Source organism: Pan paniscus, chromosome 21, assembly GCF_029289425.2.
Source record: "Pan paniscus chromosome 21, NHGRI_mPanPan1-v2.0_pri, whole genome shotgun sequence".
In the NCBI taxonomy this organism is placed as follows: domain Eukaryota; kingdom Metazoa; phylum Chordata; class Mammalia; order Primates; family Hominidae; genus Pan; species Pan paniscus.
Window position 1 is genome coordinate 52,885,058 of NC_073270.2, and position 19,238 is coordinate 52,904,295.

The 19,238-nt window shown below is 48.0% G+C and overlaps 1 protein-coding gene across 2 annotated transcripts in view; it reads left to right on the forward strand.

Moving 5' to 3' along the window:
• EYA2 (EYA transcriptional coactivator and phosphatase 2) overlaps positions 1-19,238 on the forward strand; it is a 293,763-nt gene that overhangs the window by 255,407 nt on the left and 19,118 nt on the right. The gene's annotated exons all lie outside the window — the stretch shown is intronic.

Genomic DNA, 19,238 nt, shown 5'->3' on the forward strand with positions numbered 1-19,238 from the left:
CAAAAAAAAATAAAAAAATTAGCCGAGCAGGGTGGCGTGCACCTGTAATCTCAGTTACTTGGGAGGCTGAGGCAGCAGAAACCAGGAGGCGGAGGTTGCAGTGAGCCAAGATCACACCACTGCAGTCCAGACTGGGCAACAGAGCGAGACTTCATCTCAAAATAAGTAAATAAATACATACATACACACATACACACACACAAGATTTGCAGGCAAGATGCAGCAGGACTGAGGAGGGGGCCTTCCTTGCTCTCCCTTGCCTTAGCAGGCAATCTGTCAATGTCAGGGTGTCCTCTGGAAGCCAGGAGGTGTGCCTGAGTGAGGTACTGTCCCTGAAGAAGATGTCCAGGGGCTGGCATGGTGAGGGCAGTAGTAAGAGGGAGGCAAAGAGTTTGGCCCCAGGAGGGTGGAATTAATGCATCTGGCCAGGGAGTCAATGGTCGCACAGCAGTGGCTGAGGTTGGAGGCACCTGGCGTCATCCTGCCTCACCTGAGTTTCTGCTGCATTCTCTGGTCCTGGCCCCTGTCCGCTTCTCTTCACTCCCCATGCCATTACCTCTGTGGTCTAAGTCACCATCATCTTTCTCTTGGACGTCGTCACGGCCTTCTCACTGTCTCCCTGCTGTCTATGAATTAGGAAACAAGCTCATCAAAATAAAGAGGCTTAAGTACAACACAGATCTGTTTCTCTCTCATGAGGAAATCTGAAATGTGAACAGTCTAGGGCCAGAAAGGCAGCTCTTCCATGCCAGAAGCCCAGGCACAGCGGCTTCCTTTTCCCCCACCCCCCGAAAGACAGGGTCTTACTCTGTCACCCAAGCTGGAGTGCAGTGGCATGATCATGGCTCACTGCAGCCTCGACCTCCTGGGCTCAAGCCATCCTCCCACCTCAGCCTCCTGAGTAGCTGGGACTATAGGCAGGCGTCACCATGCTCCGCTAATATTTTTATTTTCTGTAGAGATGGAGTCTCCTATGCTACCCAGGCTGGTCTCAAACTCGTAGTCTCAAGGAATCCTCCCGCCTTGGGCTCTCAAACTGCTGGGATTACAGGCATGAGCCACCTATTCCAGGCACATTCCAGGCAGCAGGGAAAAGGAGGCAGAGACAGAGAAGGGCACCACCCAGCGGCTGCAGTTCTCTCTTCTGCTCACACCCCATTGGCCTTAACTTAGTCACTTGGCCACACCTTCCAAGGCAAGGGAGCCTGGGAAATGTAGTCTTTATTCTGGACAGTCACGTGCCAATAAAAACTGCTACTAATAAAGGGGGAAGTGAATTGGGTATTGAGGGTCAGCTGGCAGTCTCAGCCTGACACCTTTCCTCGGTTTTCATCACAGTAGCCAGAGAGGTGAAAAGGAAAGCTGAACATGTCACCTTCTGCTTAAAACTCTTCAGTAGGCTGGGCACAGTGGTTCGCGCCTGTAATCCCAGCACTTTGGAAGGTCGAAGCAGGTGTATCACTTGAGGTCAGGAGTTCATGACCAGCCTGGCCAACATGGCAAAAACCTGTCTCTACTAAAAATACAAAAACTAGCAGGTCATCGTGGTGGGCACCTGTAATCCCAGCTACTCGGTAGGCTGAGGCAGGAGAATCGCTTGAAACCAGGAGGCAGAGGTTGCAGTGAGGCAAGATCACACCTCTGCACTCCAGCCTGGGCAACAGAGCGAGACTCCATCTCAAAAAAAAAAAAAGCTCTTCAGTGAGCTATTATGGACTGACCCCACCTGCCTCTCCAGACTCTTTTTCTCCTACTCTTTTCATCATTTGCTCCACTCCAGATCCAATGGTCTTTTTTTAATTCCTTGAACATCCATGCTCCCCACTACCTTAAGATTCTGCCCACGCCATGCCCTCTGTATGGAACACGCTTCCCCACCATTCTCCCCTCCTCTTGTTCTCAAGGTCCAAGGCCTCGCCAGTTCCTATGCACCTCTTAAATCTCTGAACCAGTTCCATGTCCTTAGGGAAGTCTTACCCGATTCCCCTCAAAAGGTTAGATTCTGCCATCATATGCTCCCAGGACGCCTCATACTTATGCGGTACATTTTGTACTCTTTGTAACCATTTCATAATTATTTAAAATAATTGATGTGAATTCTGTGTTCCCCACCAGCTGTGTATTCCAGGAGGGCAGAGAACATGTCCACTGTGTTCACTGCTATAACTGGCACATAGTAGGTGATCAGTAAATCGTTGTTTCTTGATGGTTGATGATCTTGCCCTACGACCCCATCCATGGTAACAACTGCCTTCTGGAATTTCTAACTTTCAGGAAACTGACTTTGTTTATGTGCCTTTGACTTTATTAGAAATTAAGTAGGTTAACATCGTCCATACAAAACAGGATGTATTTATCTTATCTGCAGAACTCTAGAGGTTAGCAATCCAGGGACCTCTTCTCGACGAAGAGCTCAGATTCCTGCCAGCACTTAATTCTCACCTCCTATTTCACAGACCTCAATTTCCATTTACTGCATTTTCTTCTCCTCAAATCCTGGTCTCTGGTTCTGCAACCTCAGCCGGGTGCCTGGACTCTGACCCATTCTCCTCATTTGCTAGGTCCTCTAGTCTGGCATGTTTGCCCTGGATTATTCCTCCACACTGTACACATACCTCCTACCACCTGTATTGTGAATTACCAGCCCTGCTCCTTAGCACTGTCATTTGTGTGTTGGGAGGACAGGGGAGTGTACCATTTTTTTTTTTTTCTCAAAGAATGGGCATTCTGAATGTTCTCATTCACATTAGTGTCAGTGTGTTTAACTAGACCAGCATTCCCACCTGAGGGCAGCCCCATCCCTTGGATGGATAGGGGGGCGCATTAGAAACTAGGGGTGGGGCCAGGCATGGTGGCTCACGCCAGTAATCCCAGCACTTTGGGAGGCTGAGGTGGCAGATCACTTGAGGTCAGGGCTTCGAGACCAGCCTGGCCAACATGGTGAAACCCCGTCTCTACTAATAATACAAAAATTAGATGGGTGTGGCAGCGGGTGCCTGTAATCCCAGCTACTCAGGAGGCTGAGGCACGAGAATCACTCGAACCCAGGAGGCAGTGGTTGCAGTGAGCCGAGATCGCGCCACTGCACTTCAGCCTGGGTGATGGAGCAACACCCAGTCTCAAAAAAAAAAAAAAAAAGAAAAGAAAAGAAAAAAAGAAACTGGGGGTGGGTGGGAGGCAGAGATTGCATTGAGCCAAAATCGCACCACTTCACTCCAGCCTGGGTGACACAGTTGAGACTCTGTCTCAAAAAAAGAAAGAAAGAAAGAAACGGGGGGTTGGGGTAGTTGGTTGTCACATGAAGGGAAAGCACTGTTTGCTTTTAGAGGCAGGGCCAGCAATACCACTCAACCCAATATGTTGGACAGTCTTGTACAAAGTGGAATTCTCCCATCCAAATGCCCACCACACTGAGTCCCTGAGAGATGTCAGTCAGCTGAGCAGTATTTATGGATGCCTTGTGCACAGCATGATCCAGGTTTCATGTGGTTTGCTCTTAATTAAAATACAAAACAAAACAAAACAAAAAACCACTTTGTTAAATGTATGGTTTTTTCTTACTCGTGTTTTAGGGGGGAAATGACCAGTACATCAAACCAGTGATGTCATAGGTAATGATGCCCAGGATGAAGCGTAGGTTTGTGAAAGAGCATCAGTGTAAAGATAAATGAGGAGGCCAAGCGCAGTGGCTCATGCCTGTAATCCTAGCACTTTTGGAGGCTGAGGCGGGAGGATCACTTGAGCACAGGAGTTTGAGACCAGCCTGGGCAACATGACAAAACCCCATATCTTCAAAAAATAAAAATAAATAAAAAAAATTAGCCGGGCATGATGATGAGTGCCTATAGTCCCAGCTACTTGGGAGGCTGAGGTAGAGGATCGATTGAGCCTGGGAGGTTGAAGCTGCGGTGAGCTAGCTGTGATCACACCATTGCACTCCAGCCTGGGTGACAGAGCAAGAGTATCTCAGAAAAAAAAAAAGACTGAGAAGTTAGTGAAAGTGGGGACTCCTCTATGGCTAAATCCGTGAAGGTGCGACATGAAGGAGCATGGCTGTATCCGGGTGAGTGCCATCCACTAAGAGGCCTGGCACCATGGAAGGAGTGGGATGCTATTTGGGATCAGAGGACCTAAGTTCCAATTCTGACCTTGATTCTTCTGAGCTCTAAGACCTTGAAGGAGGTATTTAACTTGGCTGACTTTCCACTTCTTCGTCTGAACCAGATCTCAATAATAACTGACATTTACTGAGCACTCACTACATACCAGGCACTGTTCTAGCTGGCTTGTATGTTTCACTTTATTTAATCCTATTATTATCCCCATTATACTAGTCTGCTCAGTCTGTCCTAATAAAATACCACGGAGCGGGTGGCTTACACGACAGAAATTTCCTTTCTCCCAGTTCTGCAGGCTGGAAGTCCATGATCCAGGTGCTGGCAAAGTTGGTTTCTGGTGAGGACCCTCTTCTTGGCTTGCAGATGGCTGCATTTTTGCTGCGTCTTCACCCGGCCTTTCCTCAATGCATGTACATGGAGAGACAGCCAGAGAGAGAAAACAGCTGTCTGGTGTCTCCTTTAACAAGGACACCAATCCCATTGGGTTAGGGCCCCACCCTGTGACCTCACTTAACCTTAATTACTTCCTTAGAGGCCCTACCTCTAAATACAGCCACATAGGGAGGTTAGATTTTCAACATATGAATTCTGGGAGGAGACACAAACGTTCAGTTCATAACACCCATTTTACAAATGGGAAAACTGAGGCAGAGAGTGGCTAAGTGAACAGCCCAAGTCACATAGTTGGCAGTGGCAATATTCAGACCCAGGTGGCCTGGCTCCAGAGACCCTGCCCTTACCCATGGTGCTGTGTTGCCTCTGCCAGGGACAGTGATGTCCGTCTGGTTTGAGAAAAAGGATTCCCAGTAAGAATCTAGGAGCTCGTGCAGTGCCGCAGACAGTGGACTCAAAGGAAGAAAAGAAAGTGCAAGGGAGGCTGGAGTCACTGAGAAGTGTGGTGGCGGAAAGCCAAGATCTGACACCAGGAGGAGGAGGAAGCCCCAATTTTCATGGAGAAGACAAATATTTTTCATCTCTTTGGGTTTTTCTGATTTTGTTTTTGTTTATTTTGTGTGTGTGTGTGTGTGTGTTTTGAGATGGAGCCTCGCTCTGTCTCTCAGGCTGGAGTGCAGTGCTGCGATCTCAGCTCACTGCAACCTTCACCTACCTGGTTCAAGCAATTCTCATGCCTCAGCCTCCCGAGTAGCTGGGACCACCAGCTGATAACTCCTAAAGCCACCACACCTGGCTAATTTTTGTATTTTTAGTAGAGACAGGGTTTCACCATGTTGGTCAGGCTGGTCTCAAACTCCCGACCTCAAGTGATCCACCCACTTCAGCCTCCCAAAGTGCTGGGATTACAGGCGTGAGCCGCCGCACCTGGCCAAGATTTTTCATGTCTTTGTAAGATGAAAAATCGAATTATTAGATTCCTCTGCTATGAGTTTGCATAGCACCTTATGCAAAGTAAAACTCACACAAATAGCAACAAGCAACCACATGAACACGACAGCATCCTTCACTCCCCGCTGAGGGGATGAATCGCCTGGAGGTGATCAAAGCAATGTGCAAGGGATCTGAATGCACCTTCTAGAAAAGACATGTTACTCCCACATGCTGAGTGCACATGTGGGAGTAACAAGCACAATCCCGATGGGAGCTAGTGTGTCCTGCATGCGACTGTGTGCCTGGCAGTGACTGAAGGGCTTGTCTGTACCCATTCATTAACCCTTACAACAACCACAGAGGGCAGGTACTGTTATGTATCCCCATGTTAGAGATGGGGAAACTGAGGCACAGAGCGGTTCACTTGTGCGACAGCTGACGCATATCAAGCTCTTCTTTTGCACCAGGCATTGTGCATGAACCATCTCACCGCATCCTCACAGCAGCCCTGCAAAGGAGATGGTTTTTTCAATCTCCATTTTACAGATGAGGAAACTGAGGCCCAGAAAGATCCCTTTCCCAGGGTCACACAGCTAGTAAGAAGAATGTGGAGATTTGATCCCAGGCCAAATGACTTCTCTGCTAATGTCTATCTTTCATGGAGAATAGAGTTTGAGATGAACTAGGAAGTGGAGAACATGCATCAACTGAATGGATGGAAGAAAAGAGTCTTTCAGGGGGCCAGCCATGGTGGCTCATGCCTGTAATCCCAGCACTTTGGGAGACCAAGGTGGGCAGGTCACTTGAGGTCAGGAGTTCAAGACCAGCCCAGCCAATGTGGCGAAATCCCGTCTCTACTTAAATATATATATATATATATATACATACACACACACACACATATATATACATATACACACACACACACACACACACACACACACACATACACATACACATATATATATATATATTAGCCGGGCATGGTGGTGCATGCCTATAGTCCCAGCTACTCGGGAGGCTAAGGCAGGAGAATTGCCTGAGCCTGGGAGACAGAGGTTGCAGTGAGCCAAGATAGCACCACTGCACTCCAGCCTGGGCAACAGAGCAAGACTCCATCTCAAAAAATAAAAAAATAAGGAAAGAGCCTTTCAGGAGAAACAAGGTAACCCTAAAGATCTTTGGCAAAAGGTATCCCTAGCCTGACGCAGGAATGGCCAGGCATTCGGGCAGGCTGGAAGGGGAGCATTTCAAGATGCAGCCAGGGCTTTAGGAAAGACCATGCCGGAGAGACTCAGAAGTTGCTGAAATCAGGGCAGCCATGGCTGCTTGCCTGACACATGAGCCTGGTTGCTAAACGTGTGATTTATCCTGATAGCTTTAGGAGCTATCAGGAAAATAATATGTCACTGTGTTAACACTGAACTCTCTCCAAAGCATCCTGCCCGATGGTCATTAATACAATTCAGGCCACAGCCTCTTTAGCGCTCTTAAGATAAGTTAAACACTTAGCACAAGAGATGTGGCCCAGGTTTCCCTCCCAGGGAGTAGACTCCTCTCTGGCTAGTCTGGAGGCAGCATTAAGCAATCTCACTTAAAAAATATACCTGCCTCAGAGGAGAAGGAGCAGCCAGGGATTTCATCGGGGCCCTGATGAGCATCATTTTTCTAACGCAAATTTGTCAACAATTTCTGCATTCCTGTCTCCAAGCAGCCAAAGACAAAAAGTAATGGAATCAAACCACAGCAGGAGAGTTTGAGAAACCCCAGCTGTCACCAGCTTAATCAGAACAGGTTTTGATAAGTATTTGTCACTGAGTTTACTGAACAGCAACGTGCAACAACAGTAATACTAAGTATCGGCTGGGGATGGTGGCTCATGCCTGTAATCCCAGCATTTTGGGAAGCTGAGGAGGGCAGATCACTTGAGGTCAGGAGTTCGAGACCAGACTGGCCAAGGTGGTGAAACCTCATCTCTACTAAAAATACAAAAATTAGCCAGGCATAGTGGTGCACGCTGTAGTCCCAGCTACTCAGGAGGCTGAGGCAGAACAATCACTTGAACCCAGGAGGCGGAGGTTGCAGTGAGCTGAGATTGCACAACTGCACTCCAGCCTTGGTGTCAGAGCAAGACTCCATCTCAAAAAAAAAAAAAGAATACTAAGTATCATACCTGTGGGATGCAGAAGGGCAGTCCAGATTGGCATTTACAGTCCTAAATGACATTTGTTAGAAAAACAGGAAAATTCATAAGAATAATTGGAAAGACCGTTAAAATAGATAAGGCTTTAGCAAGCTTAATCAAAGGGGAAAAGAGAGAGAGAGATCAATAAACAACATCCAGAATGAAAGGGTGGACATTACTAAAATCCAGGGGAGGTTGTTTCCTTTAATTACAGGAATGCCAGGTACACTGTTTTACCAATGAATTTGAAAATCTAGGTGAGATTGACACTTTTCAGGAAGACACAAATTACTGAAATTAGCCCAAGTGGAAATAAAAATAAATACAACAAACCAAAGATCATGAAAATTTGTTAAATCATTAAAGAGGAAGTGCGTTTTTGGTGCCCCCACCAAAAAAGGCACCAGGTCCCACTGGTTTTAAACAAGAGTTCCAACAAAACTTCAAGGAAAGGATAAATCTCATCCAGCATAAACTACAGAGCAAAGAAAAAGATGGAATGCTCTCCCACACATTTTATAAGACTAACATCACCCTAAAGCTGACACTGGAGTTATAGCGCATATGACAAATGGACAAATTGCGGTCGTCGCTGCTGAAGTTGGAAGGCCCCTGCGATACCAGCACCTACCTTCATCCATGCCCTGTGACTCTTTACAGAAGTTTTCTGCAGATCCTGTCTGAGCTTTAGTTTCCACACTGGTGAAAAGAGGGGTCTGGACTATAATTGGTATCATTTATTTGACACCTGCCCCTTGCCTCGTAACACACCTGCAAGCAGATAGAATAGCCATATTTTGTAATTTTTTAAAAAACACTGAAGACTGTCTGGGTGCAGTGGCTCACGCCTGTAATTTCAGCACTTTGGAAGGCCCAGGTGGGTGGGATTACCTGAGGTCAGGAGTTTGAGACCAGCCTGGTCAACATGATGAAACCCCGTCTCTACTAAAAATACAAAAAATTAGCCAGGTGTGGTGGCAGGCACTTGTAATGCCGGCTACTTGGGAGACTGAGGCAGGAGAATCGCTTGAACCCAGGAGATGGAGGTTGCAGTGAGCCGAGATCACCCCACTGCACTCCAGCCTGGGTGACAAGAGTGAAACTCTGTCTCAAAAAAAAAAAAGGAAACTGAAGACCTTGCTGTGTTACCTGAGCCCAGGAACGATGACACCCTTGTAGCAATGAGGATACTCAGATAACAGTTTCTAATACCACACTGCAAGAAAAAGGAACCAGAGCTCCATGGAGAAATGGCTGATTCTAGGGCTGGGCCAAGAACTATATGATTATCCCGGAGCATCTTTTAGCACCGTAAAGTAAGGAATTGCTCAGGAAAACCCAAAGTGATGGGTTATGCCAGAGGAACACAGGATCCAACTGAAAAGAGTTCCCAATGGCCAAATCCAGAAAGATAAAATAAAAAGAACAACAAAATAAAACAAAAGCTGGAGTAATAAAATAAATAATGTAATATCAGAACCCAATGGCCAAATCTGGAACAATAAATAAAAAGGAGAGCAAAATAAAATAAAAGCTGGAATAATAAAATAAATAATGTAATATCAGATTCTAACCCAAAGTATAAAATAAGTATGTATGAGTCTATGCTGATGTAGATAAATGATTGCATAAATAAATAAGTGGGGAGACTAAACAAATCTCCCACACAGAAAAATTCCAGGTAACTTATGTAGATACTACACCCATAGTGTGAGCCACGCATAGTGACTTCTTTCCAAAGAGTACAATATAGACGGGGGGAATAGTAACTTCGGAGTGGAGAACCCTGATGAAGACCACCTGAGCCAGGTGATCAAGGTCAACATCAACAGTGATTAGTCATGTTGATAATATTTACCCTTGATGTGATATGAAGAGAATGGCACTCCCCGTCTGTGACCTTCCCAAAACCCAGGAACCCGGTGTAATCATGAGAAAAACATCAGAAAAATCCCAGTTGACAAACATTTTACAAAATACCTGACCAGTTCTCCTTCACACCGTCCTCAAAAGCAAGGAAAGCCTGAGAAACTGTCACAAACCAGAGAAGCCTAAGGAGACAGGACAACTACGTGTCATGTGATATCCACCTTGGATCCTGGAACAGTCAAAGAACAGTACAGGGAAAGCCTTAAAAATCTGAATAAGTAATTGACAGTAGTTAACACAGCACTATCTGCTTATTAGTTTTGACAAATGCAGCATACTAATGTAAGAAGTTAACAAAAGGAGAAAGTGGGTGTGGGGTGTATGGGAACTCTCTGTACTATCTTTGCAACTTTTCTGTAAATCTAAAACTATTCCAGGCCAGCCACGGTGGCTCATGCCTGGAATCCCAGCACTTTGGGAGGCCAAGGTGGGCGGATCACTTGTGGTCAGGAGTTCGAGACCAGTCTGGCCAACATGGTGAAACCCTGTCTCTACTAAAAATACAAAAATTAGCCAGGCATGGTGGCGCATGCCTGTAATCCCAGCTACTTGGGAGGCTGAGGCAGGAGAATCACTGACCCGAGAGGCGGAGGCTGCAGTGAGCTGCAGGAAGCCACTGTGTGGGCAGTGTAGTGAGGAGAGGGTAGGAGATGAGGTCAGGGAGGTGATGAACCCGAAGGTGGGCAGACCACATGGAGCCAGGTTCCACTGTGAGGACTGTGCTTTTATTTGGAGGGAGGTGATATCCATTGTGGGGATTTGAGCAGGAGCGGGACGTGATCCGACTTAGGGTTGAACAGGATCCCTCTGGCTGCTGGCTGGAGACTAGGCTGGGAGGATAGGGGCTAGATAAGGATAGGAGCAGGAAGAGTGAGGAGGTGACTGTAGTAGCCTACACCAGGGGTCAACAAACTTCTGTAAAGGACCAGATAGTAAATATTTTTGGCTTTGCACATCATACTGGACCTGTCTCAGCTACTCAGTTCTCCTGCAGTAGCACAAAAGCTGCAGCAGACCGGATGTAATTGCATGAACATAGATGTGTTCTAATAAAACTTTATTTACACAAACAGGCGACAGGCCAGATTTGGCCCCTGGGTTATAGCTTACTAACCTCTGATCTAGGTGGGAGATGATGGTGGTTTGGACCACGGTGGGGCGGGGGGCGGTGCGGGCAGTGGAGGAGGTGAGAATGGTCAGATTGTGGGTATATGTCGAAGGGAAAGCCAACAGGATTTGGTGATGGATGGGTGGCAGGATGTCAGAGAGAGGAGACGGGGATAACTCCAAGACACATGCAGTACCTAGGCTAGTGTTGGGAACATAGAAGGTGATCAGTGTGTACGCATCTTGAATCAGCAATTTGGTATTTCATGCCTCTTTGCCTTGTCTTTTCCAGTGACATGATAGGCACTGTGAGGGCAAGAGCCAGATTTCATCCTTGAAGCCTCCCCTCTCTTTTTTTTTTTTTTCAAGCTTAATTCACTTTATTTTTCTTGTATAAAAACCCTGTGTTGTAGCCACAGCTGGAGCCTGAGTCCTCTGCACAGAGACTCTGATGGGGTCTTGACAAGGTAGTCAGTGAATTCCTGACCTGAATTCCTGAATTCTAGGGAGACTTGGTGAATACAGTCTCCTTCCAGAGGTTGGGGGTCGGGTAGCTGTAGGTCTTAGAGATAGCATCAAAGGTGGCCTTGGCGAAGTTTCCCAGGGTGGCAGTGCAGCTGCGGCGTAGCAGTCATAGATACCCGCCATCAGCAGCAGCTTTTGGGCATGGGGACCGAGACGATGCCAGTGCACCTGGGTGCAGGGATGAAGTGCACCAGCACAGAGCCGCAGTGGCCTGTCACCTTACAAGGGACGGTGTGGGGCTTGCCGATCTTGCTCCCCCAGTAGCCTCTGCACATGGGGACAATGGAGAGCTAGCCCAGGATGATGGCCCCGCGGGTGGCAGTGGCCACCTCCTTGGAGCACTTAACACCCAGACCGACATACCATTATAGTCACCGATGGCAATAAATCCCTTGAGCCTGGTGCGCTGGCTGGCGTGGGTCTGCTTTTGCACTGGCATGATCTTCAAAACCTCATCCTTGAGAGAAGCCCCCAGGAAAAAGTCAATGATCTCAAACTCTTTGATGGCCAGGAAGAAGAGATAGATCTCCTCCAGGAACTTGATCTTCATGTCCTTGACCAGGTGGCCCAGCTTGGGGATAGACGTCCACTCCTTGTCCTTGGTCTTGCCTCTGTGAGCTCCTCGGCCTTGGCCCGGGCCCTGTCCGCGGCTATGACCCCAGCCCCGGCTGCCCCTGCTGAAGCCTCCACGGAAGCCACCGTGGTTCCCCATCCCAGGGTCCCCAGGGCCTCCAGCCCCCCATCCCCCAAAACCGGATGTTTTCTTGGAGAAGAAAGAAGCTTCCCCTCTCTTGACCCATCATTGTCTGATGCGGTGCCGGGCCCATAGTAGGTGTTTTTATAGTCTTGGGATAGACAGATCTTCTCGAGCACAGGCTCTGAAAGGAGATGGGTCCGGGTGCTGGCTCCTCTTCCCCTCGCCTTGGGCACATCTGAGTTTGCTTGGGCTGCCATTACAAAGTCCCACAGACTGGGTGCCTTAAACAAGAGAAACTTACTGTCCCACAGTTCATGAGATGAGAAGTCCAAGATCAAGGTTGGTTCCTTCTGAGGGCTGCAAGGGAGAATCTTTTCCTTGCCTCTCTCCTAGCTCCTGGTGGTCTCGGATGTCCTCTGACTCGTAGAGAACATGTCACCCGGTCTCTGTCCTCGTCATCACCTGGCATTCTTCGTCTGTCTGTCTCTGTGTCCAAATACCCCCTTTATAAGGACACAGACATATTGGATGAAGGCTCACTCTAAGGTCCTCATCTTAATGTGATCATCTGCAAAGACCCTATTTCCAAATAAGGTCACATTCAACATCTTGTAGGGGACACAGTTCAACCCATAGCAGGCATGTTCCCACGCTCCTCTCTGCCTCGTTTTCTCCTAGTTTCCCACTACATGTATAGAAAGTGCTGGCCATAGTCCCTGGCACATTGAAAGCTTTTAATAAATACTAGTTTCTATCCCTAGTCCAATACTAGTTTCTGTCCAATGATAGAGATTTTTGTCTCTATCTCACTGAGATATTTGTAATTAATTTTTTTCAAAAGCAATACATACACACATTATCCTCTTTTTTTTTTCTTTTTTGAGACACAGTCTCGCCCTGTCACCCAGGCTGAAGTACAGTGGTGCGATCATAACTCACTCCAGCCTCGACCTCCCCAGGCTTAGGTGATCCTCCCACCTCAGCCTCCCAAGTAGCTACAACTGTAGGTACATGTCACTACGCCTGGCTAATTTTTGTATTTTTGGTAGAAACAGAGTCTCGCCATGTTGTCCAGGCTGGTCTCAAACTCTTGGGCTCAGGAGATCCACCCTCCTCGGCCTCCCAAAGTGTTAGGATTATAGGTGTGAGCCACCACACCTGGACCTCATTTTTTTTAATGAAAGTATTTCAATAAGCTAAAACCTTCTTTGATCACCAGCCCAATCCCAGTGACTCCCCATATGAAACTGCTGCTTCCAGCCAGATGTGTGGGCTTCCAGATCTTTCTTTTTCCAGTTATGTACAATATATCCATATAAAAATCTCATATTTTAATGAGATTTTATAAATATATACATGGCATCATACTGGGTGTATCACTCTTTTTTTTTTTTTTTTTAAACAGAGTCTTGCTCTGTCACCCAGGCTGGAGTGCAGTGGCGCCATCTCAGCTCACTGTAACCTCCACCTCCTGGGTTCAAGCGATCCTCCTTTCTCAGCCTCCCAAGTAGCTGGGATTACAGGTGTATGCCACCATGCCCGGCTAACTTTTTGTATTTTTAATAGAGACAGGGTTTCACGATGTTGGCCAGGCTGGTCTCCAACTCCTGACCTCAAGTTATCTGCCCCCCTTGGCCTCCCAAAGTGCTGGGATTACAGATGTAAGCCACCGTGCCCAGCCGGATGTATGATTCTTTAACCTGCGTTTTTCACACTCTAAGATGTCTTGGAACCATTTCCATGTGCTAGCATAAAAATTCACCTCCTTGGCTTGGGACGTGGCTCACGCCTGTAATCCCCACACTTTGGGAGTCCAAGGCAGGGGGGTCATCTGAGGTCGGGAGTTCAAGACCAGCCTGACCAAGATGGAGAAACCCCATCTCTACTAAAAATACAAAATTAGCCAGGCATGGTGGTGCATGCCTGTAATCCCAGCTACTCAGAAGGCTGAGGCAGGAGAATTGCTTGAACCTGGGAGGAAGAGGTTGCAGTGAGCCGAGATTGCACCATTACACTCCAGCCTGGGCAACAAGAGCAAAACTCTGTCTCAAAAAAAAAAAAAAAAAAAAAAAAATCCACCTCCTTTTTCTGCACTGCTGGGTAGGATTCCACTGAATGGATATACCACATTTTATTTAGCTACGACCTCATCAAGGGAACTTTAGGTGTTTTCCAGTTTCTCACCAGGATGATGGACATTTTTACACAAGGCTCTTTGCAGGTGTTACTCTGGGTCAGAAAGTAAAAATCCCTCAAGACGGGGATTGCACCAGGTCCCGGTCCTCAGCCCCACTGCACTTCACCTGTGTCAAGGCCACGGGAACCCTTCCACCGTCTCTGCCAGCAGATCCCATTCAGCACCCACCCCAAGATACTCACACTTTGACCTGGAAGAGACCAGAAGCACCCTGCAGTTCATGTGGACAAGTCTCCCCTCTGACTTACAGTCCCCTCACCCTCGTACCTAGGAGAGGGATGGCAGCACTGAGGGTCATGGGATTCTCTTCCCCGGAGGCTCCCCCATCCTCGTGGCATCTGCGCAGTCCAGCTCCCCTCCGAGCTGGCTCAAGGGGTAACTTGATCCAGGTCAGCTGGTGGAGTATGAGGTAGCGTCTAGCTGAGCGTCACGGTATTTTATTAAGACCGAAATGTGATCGCTACTGTTGTCACACTTTAGCACCCCCAACAATCCCCTTACAAATGAGAAAAACAGAGCCTCCCCAAATGCCTTTCCCCTGACATCAAGGAAAGCGCATGGAACCCTGCCCAGAGGCCTGAGCCCAGGTGACCCCAGGAGTGGCTCCAGAGCTTGAGGAAAGGCCTAGGGGGCGGAGGGGGTGTTTTTCCAGTTTCAGGCAAAGCAGTGAGCTGGGGGCTATCTGCTGTTTCCTCTGCACCTGGGTCTGTAAAGTCAGCGGTTGCCATTTAAATCCCATTTTCCTTAACATGTCAGGATTGCACATTCTAGGCCATCCATTTATATGGCCATGGCTCAGAGGTCTCAGACTCACATGCCTAGGGGGGGTCAAGGATCCAGGTAACGTAAACTGAAGCAAGCCCCGTAGAGATGGTGGGAAACTGTAAATGGATGCCCTGGCTGAAGGAGGTAGCTGAAAATCTGGAGAGAGAACAAGAACAAGAAGAGAAAGGGAAGAGGAGGCAGAGAGAGAAGAGAGAGGATATCCCCCAAGTTTACATATTGCCCATTGCTTCAAAAAAATTTAAGCATGCGATGAGCTAAGTAGATATGTCTCCAGGCCAGTTTGCAGGCTCTTCCGTAACTGAACTTATCAACACAGTAGACAAGCTGCCGGCCTGACTCCCTCACCCCTCTAGAGCAGCGCTGTCCAATAGAGATTTCTGCGATGATAAAATATCTGCAGCGTTCACTACAATAACCACTGGCTACATGTAGCTCTTGAGCACTTGAAGTAGGACTAAAGAACTGAACCTTTAATGTTATTTGACTTTACTGAATTTCAATATAACTATAAATAGCCACAGGCAACTAATTGCTACCATATTAGACAACATGGCTCTAGATTCTTTCAATGTAGAGGGTATCATCGTGCTTGACTACTGCAAAAAAGATCACTCCTTCTTGGGGAGATGGGGTAGATTATACCTGAGACCACCAAGCATTAATCAGAGTCCTGGGTAAATGGAAAGAAAGGAAATTCGAAATACTGAGCAGTAAAAGCTTAGGTGTAACCAGATGTCTGCTGGCTCAAGAGTGGTCACTCAGTGTCCTTCCAGTCCCCCACTTCCCAGTGAGTTTCTCATTCAGGGTCACCCTTTAGCATCCACTGTGTTCTTGGCCATCTGCTTACTCCCATTTGCCCAGAGCTGACCCCTAGGAAGCCACCTGGGGGGACTTCCCTGCTGCCGTTTGTCTCCAGGCCTTAAGAGCACACCACTGTCCAAACCCAGGGTGCTGCCCGTGGGTCACAGAGGTGCAAGGTCCTATGCAGAGGCGAGAATGGCAGTCGCACTTTGTCACCTGCCACAAAGTTGCTGTGCCTGGGCCCATGTGTGTCAAGGACTCTGGAAACAAGCTTCACCTTTCATCAAAACCCTTTCTAATCTGAGGCCCATTCAAGGGGCTGGAGAGGGACCAGCAGCCACACTACCCTCTTGCCAACCCCTCTCTCAGACTCCAGCCCAGCTCCCCACAAGGCAACCCAGGCTGCCCCAGATGCCACTGACCCCTCTCTTGCCTCCCTAAACATCACCATAACAACAAGACTACCTTATGTATCTTTTAAAAATTAATGAGGAGGCCTGTAATTCTACCACTTTGGGAGGCCACAGCGGGAGGATCACTTGAGCCCAGAAGTTCAAGACCAGCCTGGGCAACATATTGAGACCCTATCTCTATTTTTTTAAAAAAAGAAAAAAAATGAATGAGGCAGGGGCTTCCCACCATCCCCCTGCAAAGCTTATATTCTCAAAGATAAATTCAAGCCTTTTGGCCAGGCACAGTGGCTCATGCCTGCAATCTTAGCACTTCGGGAGGCCAAGACTAGAGGATCTCTTGAGGCCAGGAGTTTGAGACCAGCCTGGCCAACATAGCAAAACCTCATCTCTACTCAAAATACAAAAATTAGCTAGGCATGGTGGCACACACCTGTAGTCCCAACTACTCGAGAGGCTGAGGCTTGAGAATCACCTAAACCTGGGAGGTGGTGGCAGTGAGCTGAGATTGTGCCACTGTACTCCAGCTTGGGTGACAGAGCAAGACTGTCTAAAAAAAAAAAAAAAAAAAAAAAAAAAAAAGCTTTTTGCTTGTCCAATTTTCTAAAAAGAGATCTGTTCAAAATGTTGCAAATACCCTTTCTTCCAATTTCTCTACTCCCATCAAGGTTCCAGAGATGTTACAACCAATTTTTTCTCAGTAGTCAAGCTCAGAGTCCCACGTGCTTCTCCTCCTCCAGCAGCCTTTGTAAGGAGGCAGCTGCCTCCAGAAATCACCTTGCAACTAAACTGTGGGAAAATGTGTAAGATCTTAACACAGTGGTAGAAACTAACATGTATGCAGCAGCCACTGTGCACCCAACACTGTTCTCAGTGCTCTCATGCAGCATCTCGCTTCTCCTCACCTCATCTGGAGGTGGGTTCAGTTATGAGGTCCATTTATCAGTCAGGCCTCTGGGGTTCACGAGGGTCATGCCCCTCGCTCAAGGTCACACACTGGGAAGCGGTTGGATCCAGGATCCAGGCCCAGGCGGTCAGATTCCAGAGCCTGCACCCTGAACCAGTACCACAGGGGCTGGCACCCCCGCACATTTTTTGCCCCATCAACATATCATCATGTCACTCCGCCAGCATCATGAAGTGCACTCATGATATGTTTGCCCCATCAGCGTGTCACGAGGGCATTTCATGACACAGGCGGAGTTGGCAGGTGTGCATCGTGTAGGCTCCACATGGGACATGGCATCCCTTATGACTCTTGGCTGCAAAGTGCCAGAAACCCAGCTCCACTCACTTAATCTGAAAAGTGGGTGTATTTGTTCGCCAGGGCTGCTGTAACAAATTTCCCCCAGTTACTGGCTTCAAACAACACACACGTGTCCTCTTACAGTTCTGGAGGTCAGGCTCTGAGAGGAGAATCGGATTTTTTACTTTTTTTTTTTTTTTGAGACAGAGTCTCGCTCTGTCGCCCAGGCTGGAGTGCAGTGGTATGATCTCAGCTCACTGCAGCCTCCTGCCTCCCAGGTTCAAGCTATTCTCGTGCCTCAGCCTCCCAAGTAGCTGGGACCACAGATGTGCACCACCATGCCCAGCTAATTTTTTGTATTTTTAGTAGAGGTGGGGTTTCTCCATGTTGGTCAGGCTGGTCTCGAACTCCTGGCCTCAAGTGATCCACCCGCCTCAGCCTCCCAAAATGCTGAGATTACAGGTGTAAGCCACCACACCTGGCCCTTTGGTTTTTTGTTTGTTTTAGTTTTTCTTCCAGTGGCCACTTGTGTATGTTGACTGTGGTCTCTTCTTCCATCTTCAAAGCACATGACTCCAGTCACCCTCTCCTTTCTGTCATCAGATCACTCTCTCTCTTACAGGGACCCATGTGATTCCATTTAGGGCCCACCCCGACAGCCAAAGAAAAACTTCCCACCTCAAGATCTCTAACTGAACTAAAGTCCTGATTGCCATTTAAAGTAATAGATTTGCAGGTTCCGAGATAAGAATGTGCGCATCTTTGGGGGTTCGTTATTCGGCCCAGCACAGTCAGGGATGGCTCAGCTTCAGTCCTGACTGGATCCAGGGGATCAGATCGCATGCTCATGGCATCCCCCTCTCCAGCTCGCAGCCCTGCTTTCCTCAGCAGCTCCCGGCTTAATCCACCATTCAACAGCCCCAGGGAAGAGACAGCACCTCTTCCAAAAGTGCCAGCCAACGTCCCCGGGCTGGTTCCCATTGGCCCACCTTAGACCACATGTTCATCCTTGAAGCAATCACTGTGGCCAGGGGGACCTTGGGTCCCTCTGATTGGTTTTCATTGTCCCCACCCCGTAGTCTTTTGTTTTTTTGTTTTTTTTGTTTTTTTTGAGACAGAGTCTTGCTCTGTCATCCAGGCTGGAGCACAGTGGCGCGATCTCGGCTCACTACAACCTCCACTTGCTGGGTTCAAGCAGTTCTCCTGCCTCAGCCTCCCGACTAGCTGGGATTACAGGCAGCTGCCACCACGCCCAGCTAATTTGTGTATTTTAGTAGAGACAGGGTTTCATCATGTTGGCCAGGCTGGTCTCAAACTCCTGACCTCAAACAATCCACCCGCCTCAGTCTCCCACAGTGCTAGGATTACAGGCATGAGCCACCATGCCCAGCCTCCACCCCATGGTCTTGTCCCACAGAGAGAGGTGTTTCCCCAAGGAAACTGAGTGGGAAACAGCATGGCATTGGAGTTTGTTCAATGGCAAGCCCTGGGGATAGTGCCTGGCACATAGTAAGCGCTCAGTAAATGATGATCACAGATCATGAGGCACAGCAGGTGTCCCTCCAGGAGCCAATACTTGAAGAGCACAGGGTTTACTAAGCAGATGTAGGCAGGAGAGCATTTCAAGCAGGGGGAACACCTTTAGCGAGGCAGAGGTGTCCACCATATGGCCAGGGTGACCAAATGTCTGGCCATACTTGGGAAGCTGGGGACCTAGGGGAGTCCTAGTTTGAACCTATCCCCCTAGTATAATACCATCCCCCTTTAATGCAAAACTCTCTCTGTTTGGAGAGTATCTGTATGGTCACTTTCCTTGCAGTCAACCTGCTCATTTATAAGGAAACCAAACAGACAAAGAGGATGAGATTGAACCCAAGGACCTCTAACCTTGAGTGTCCAAATCCAGACTAG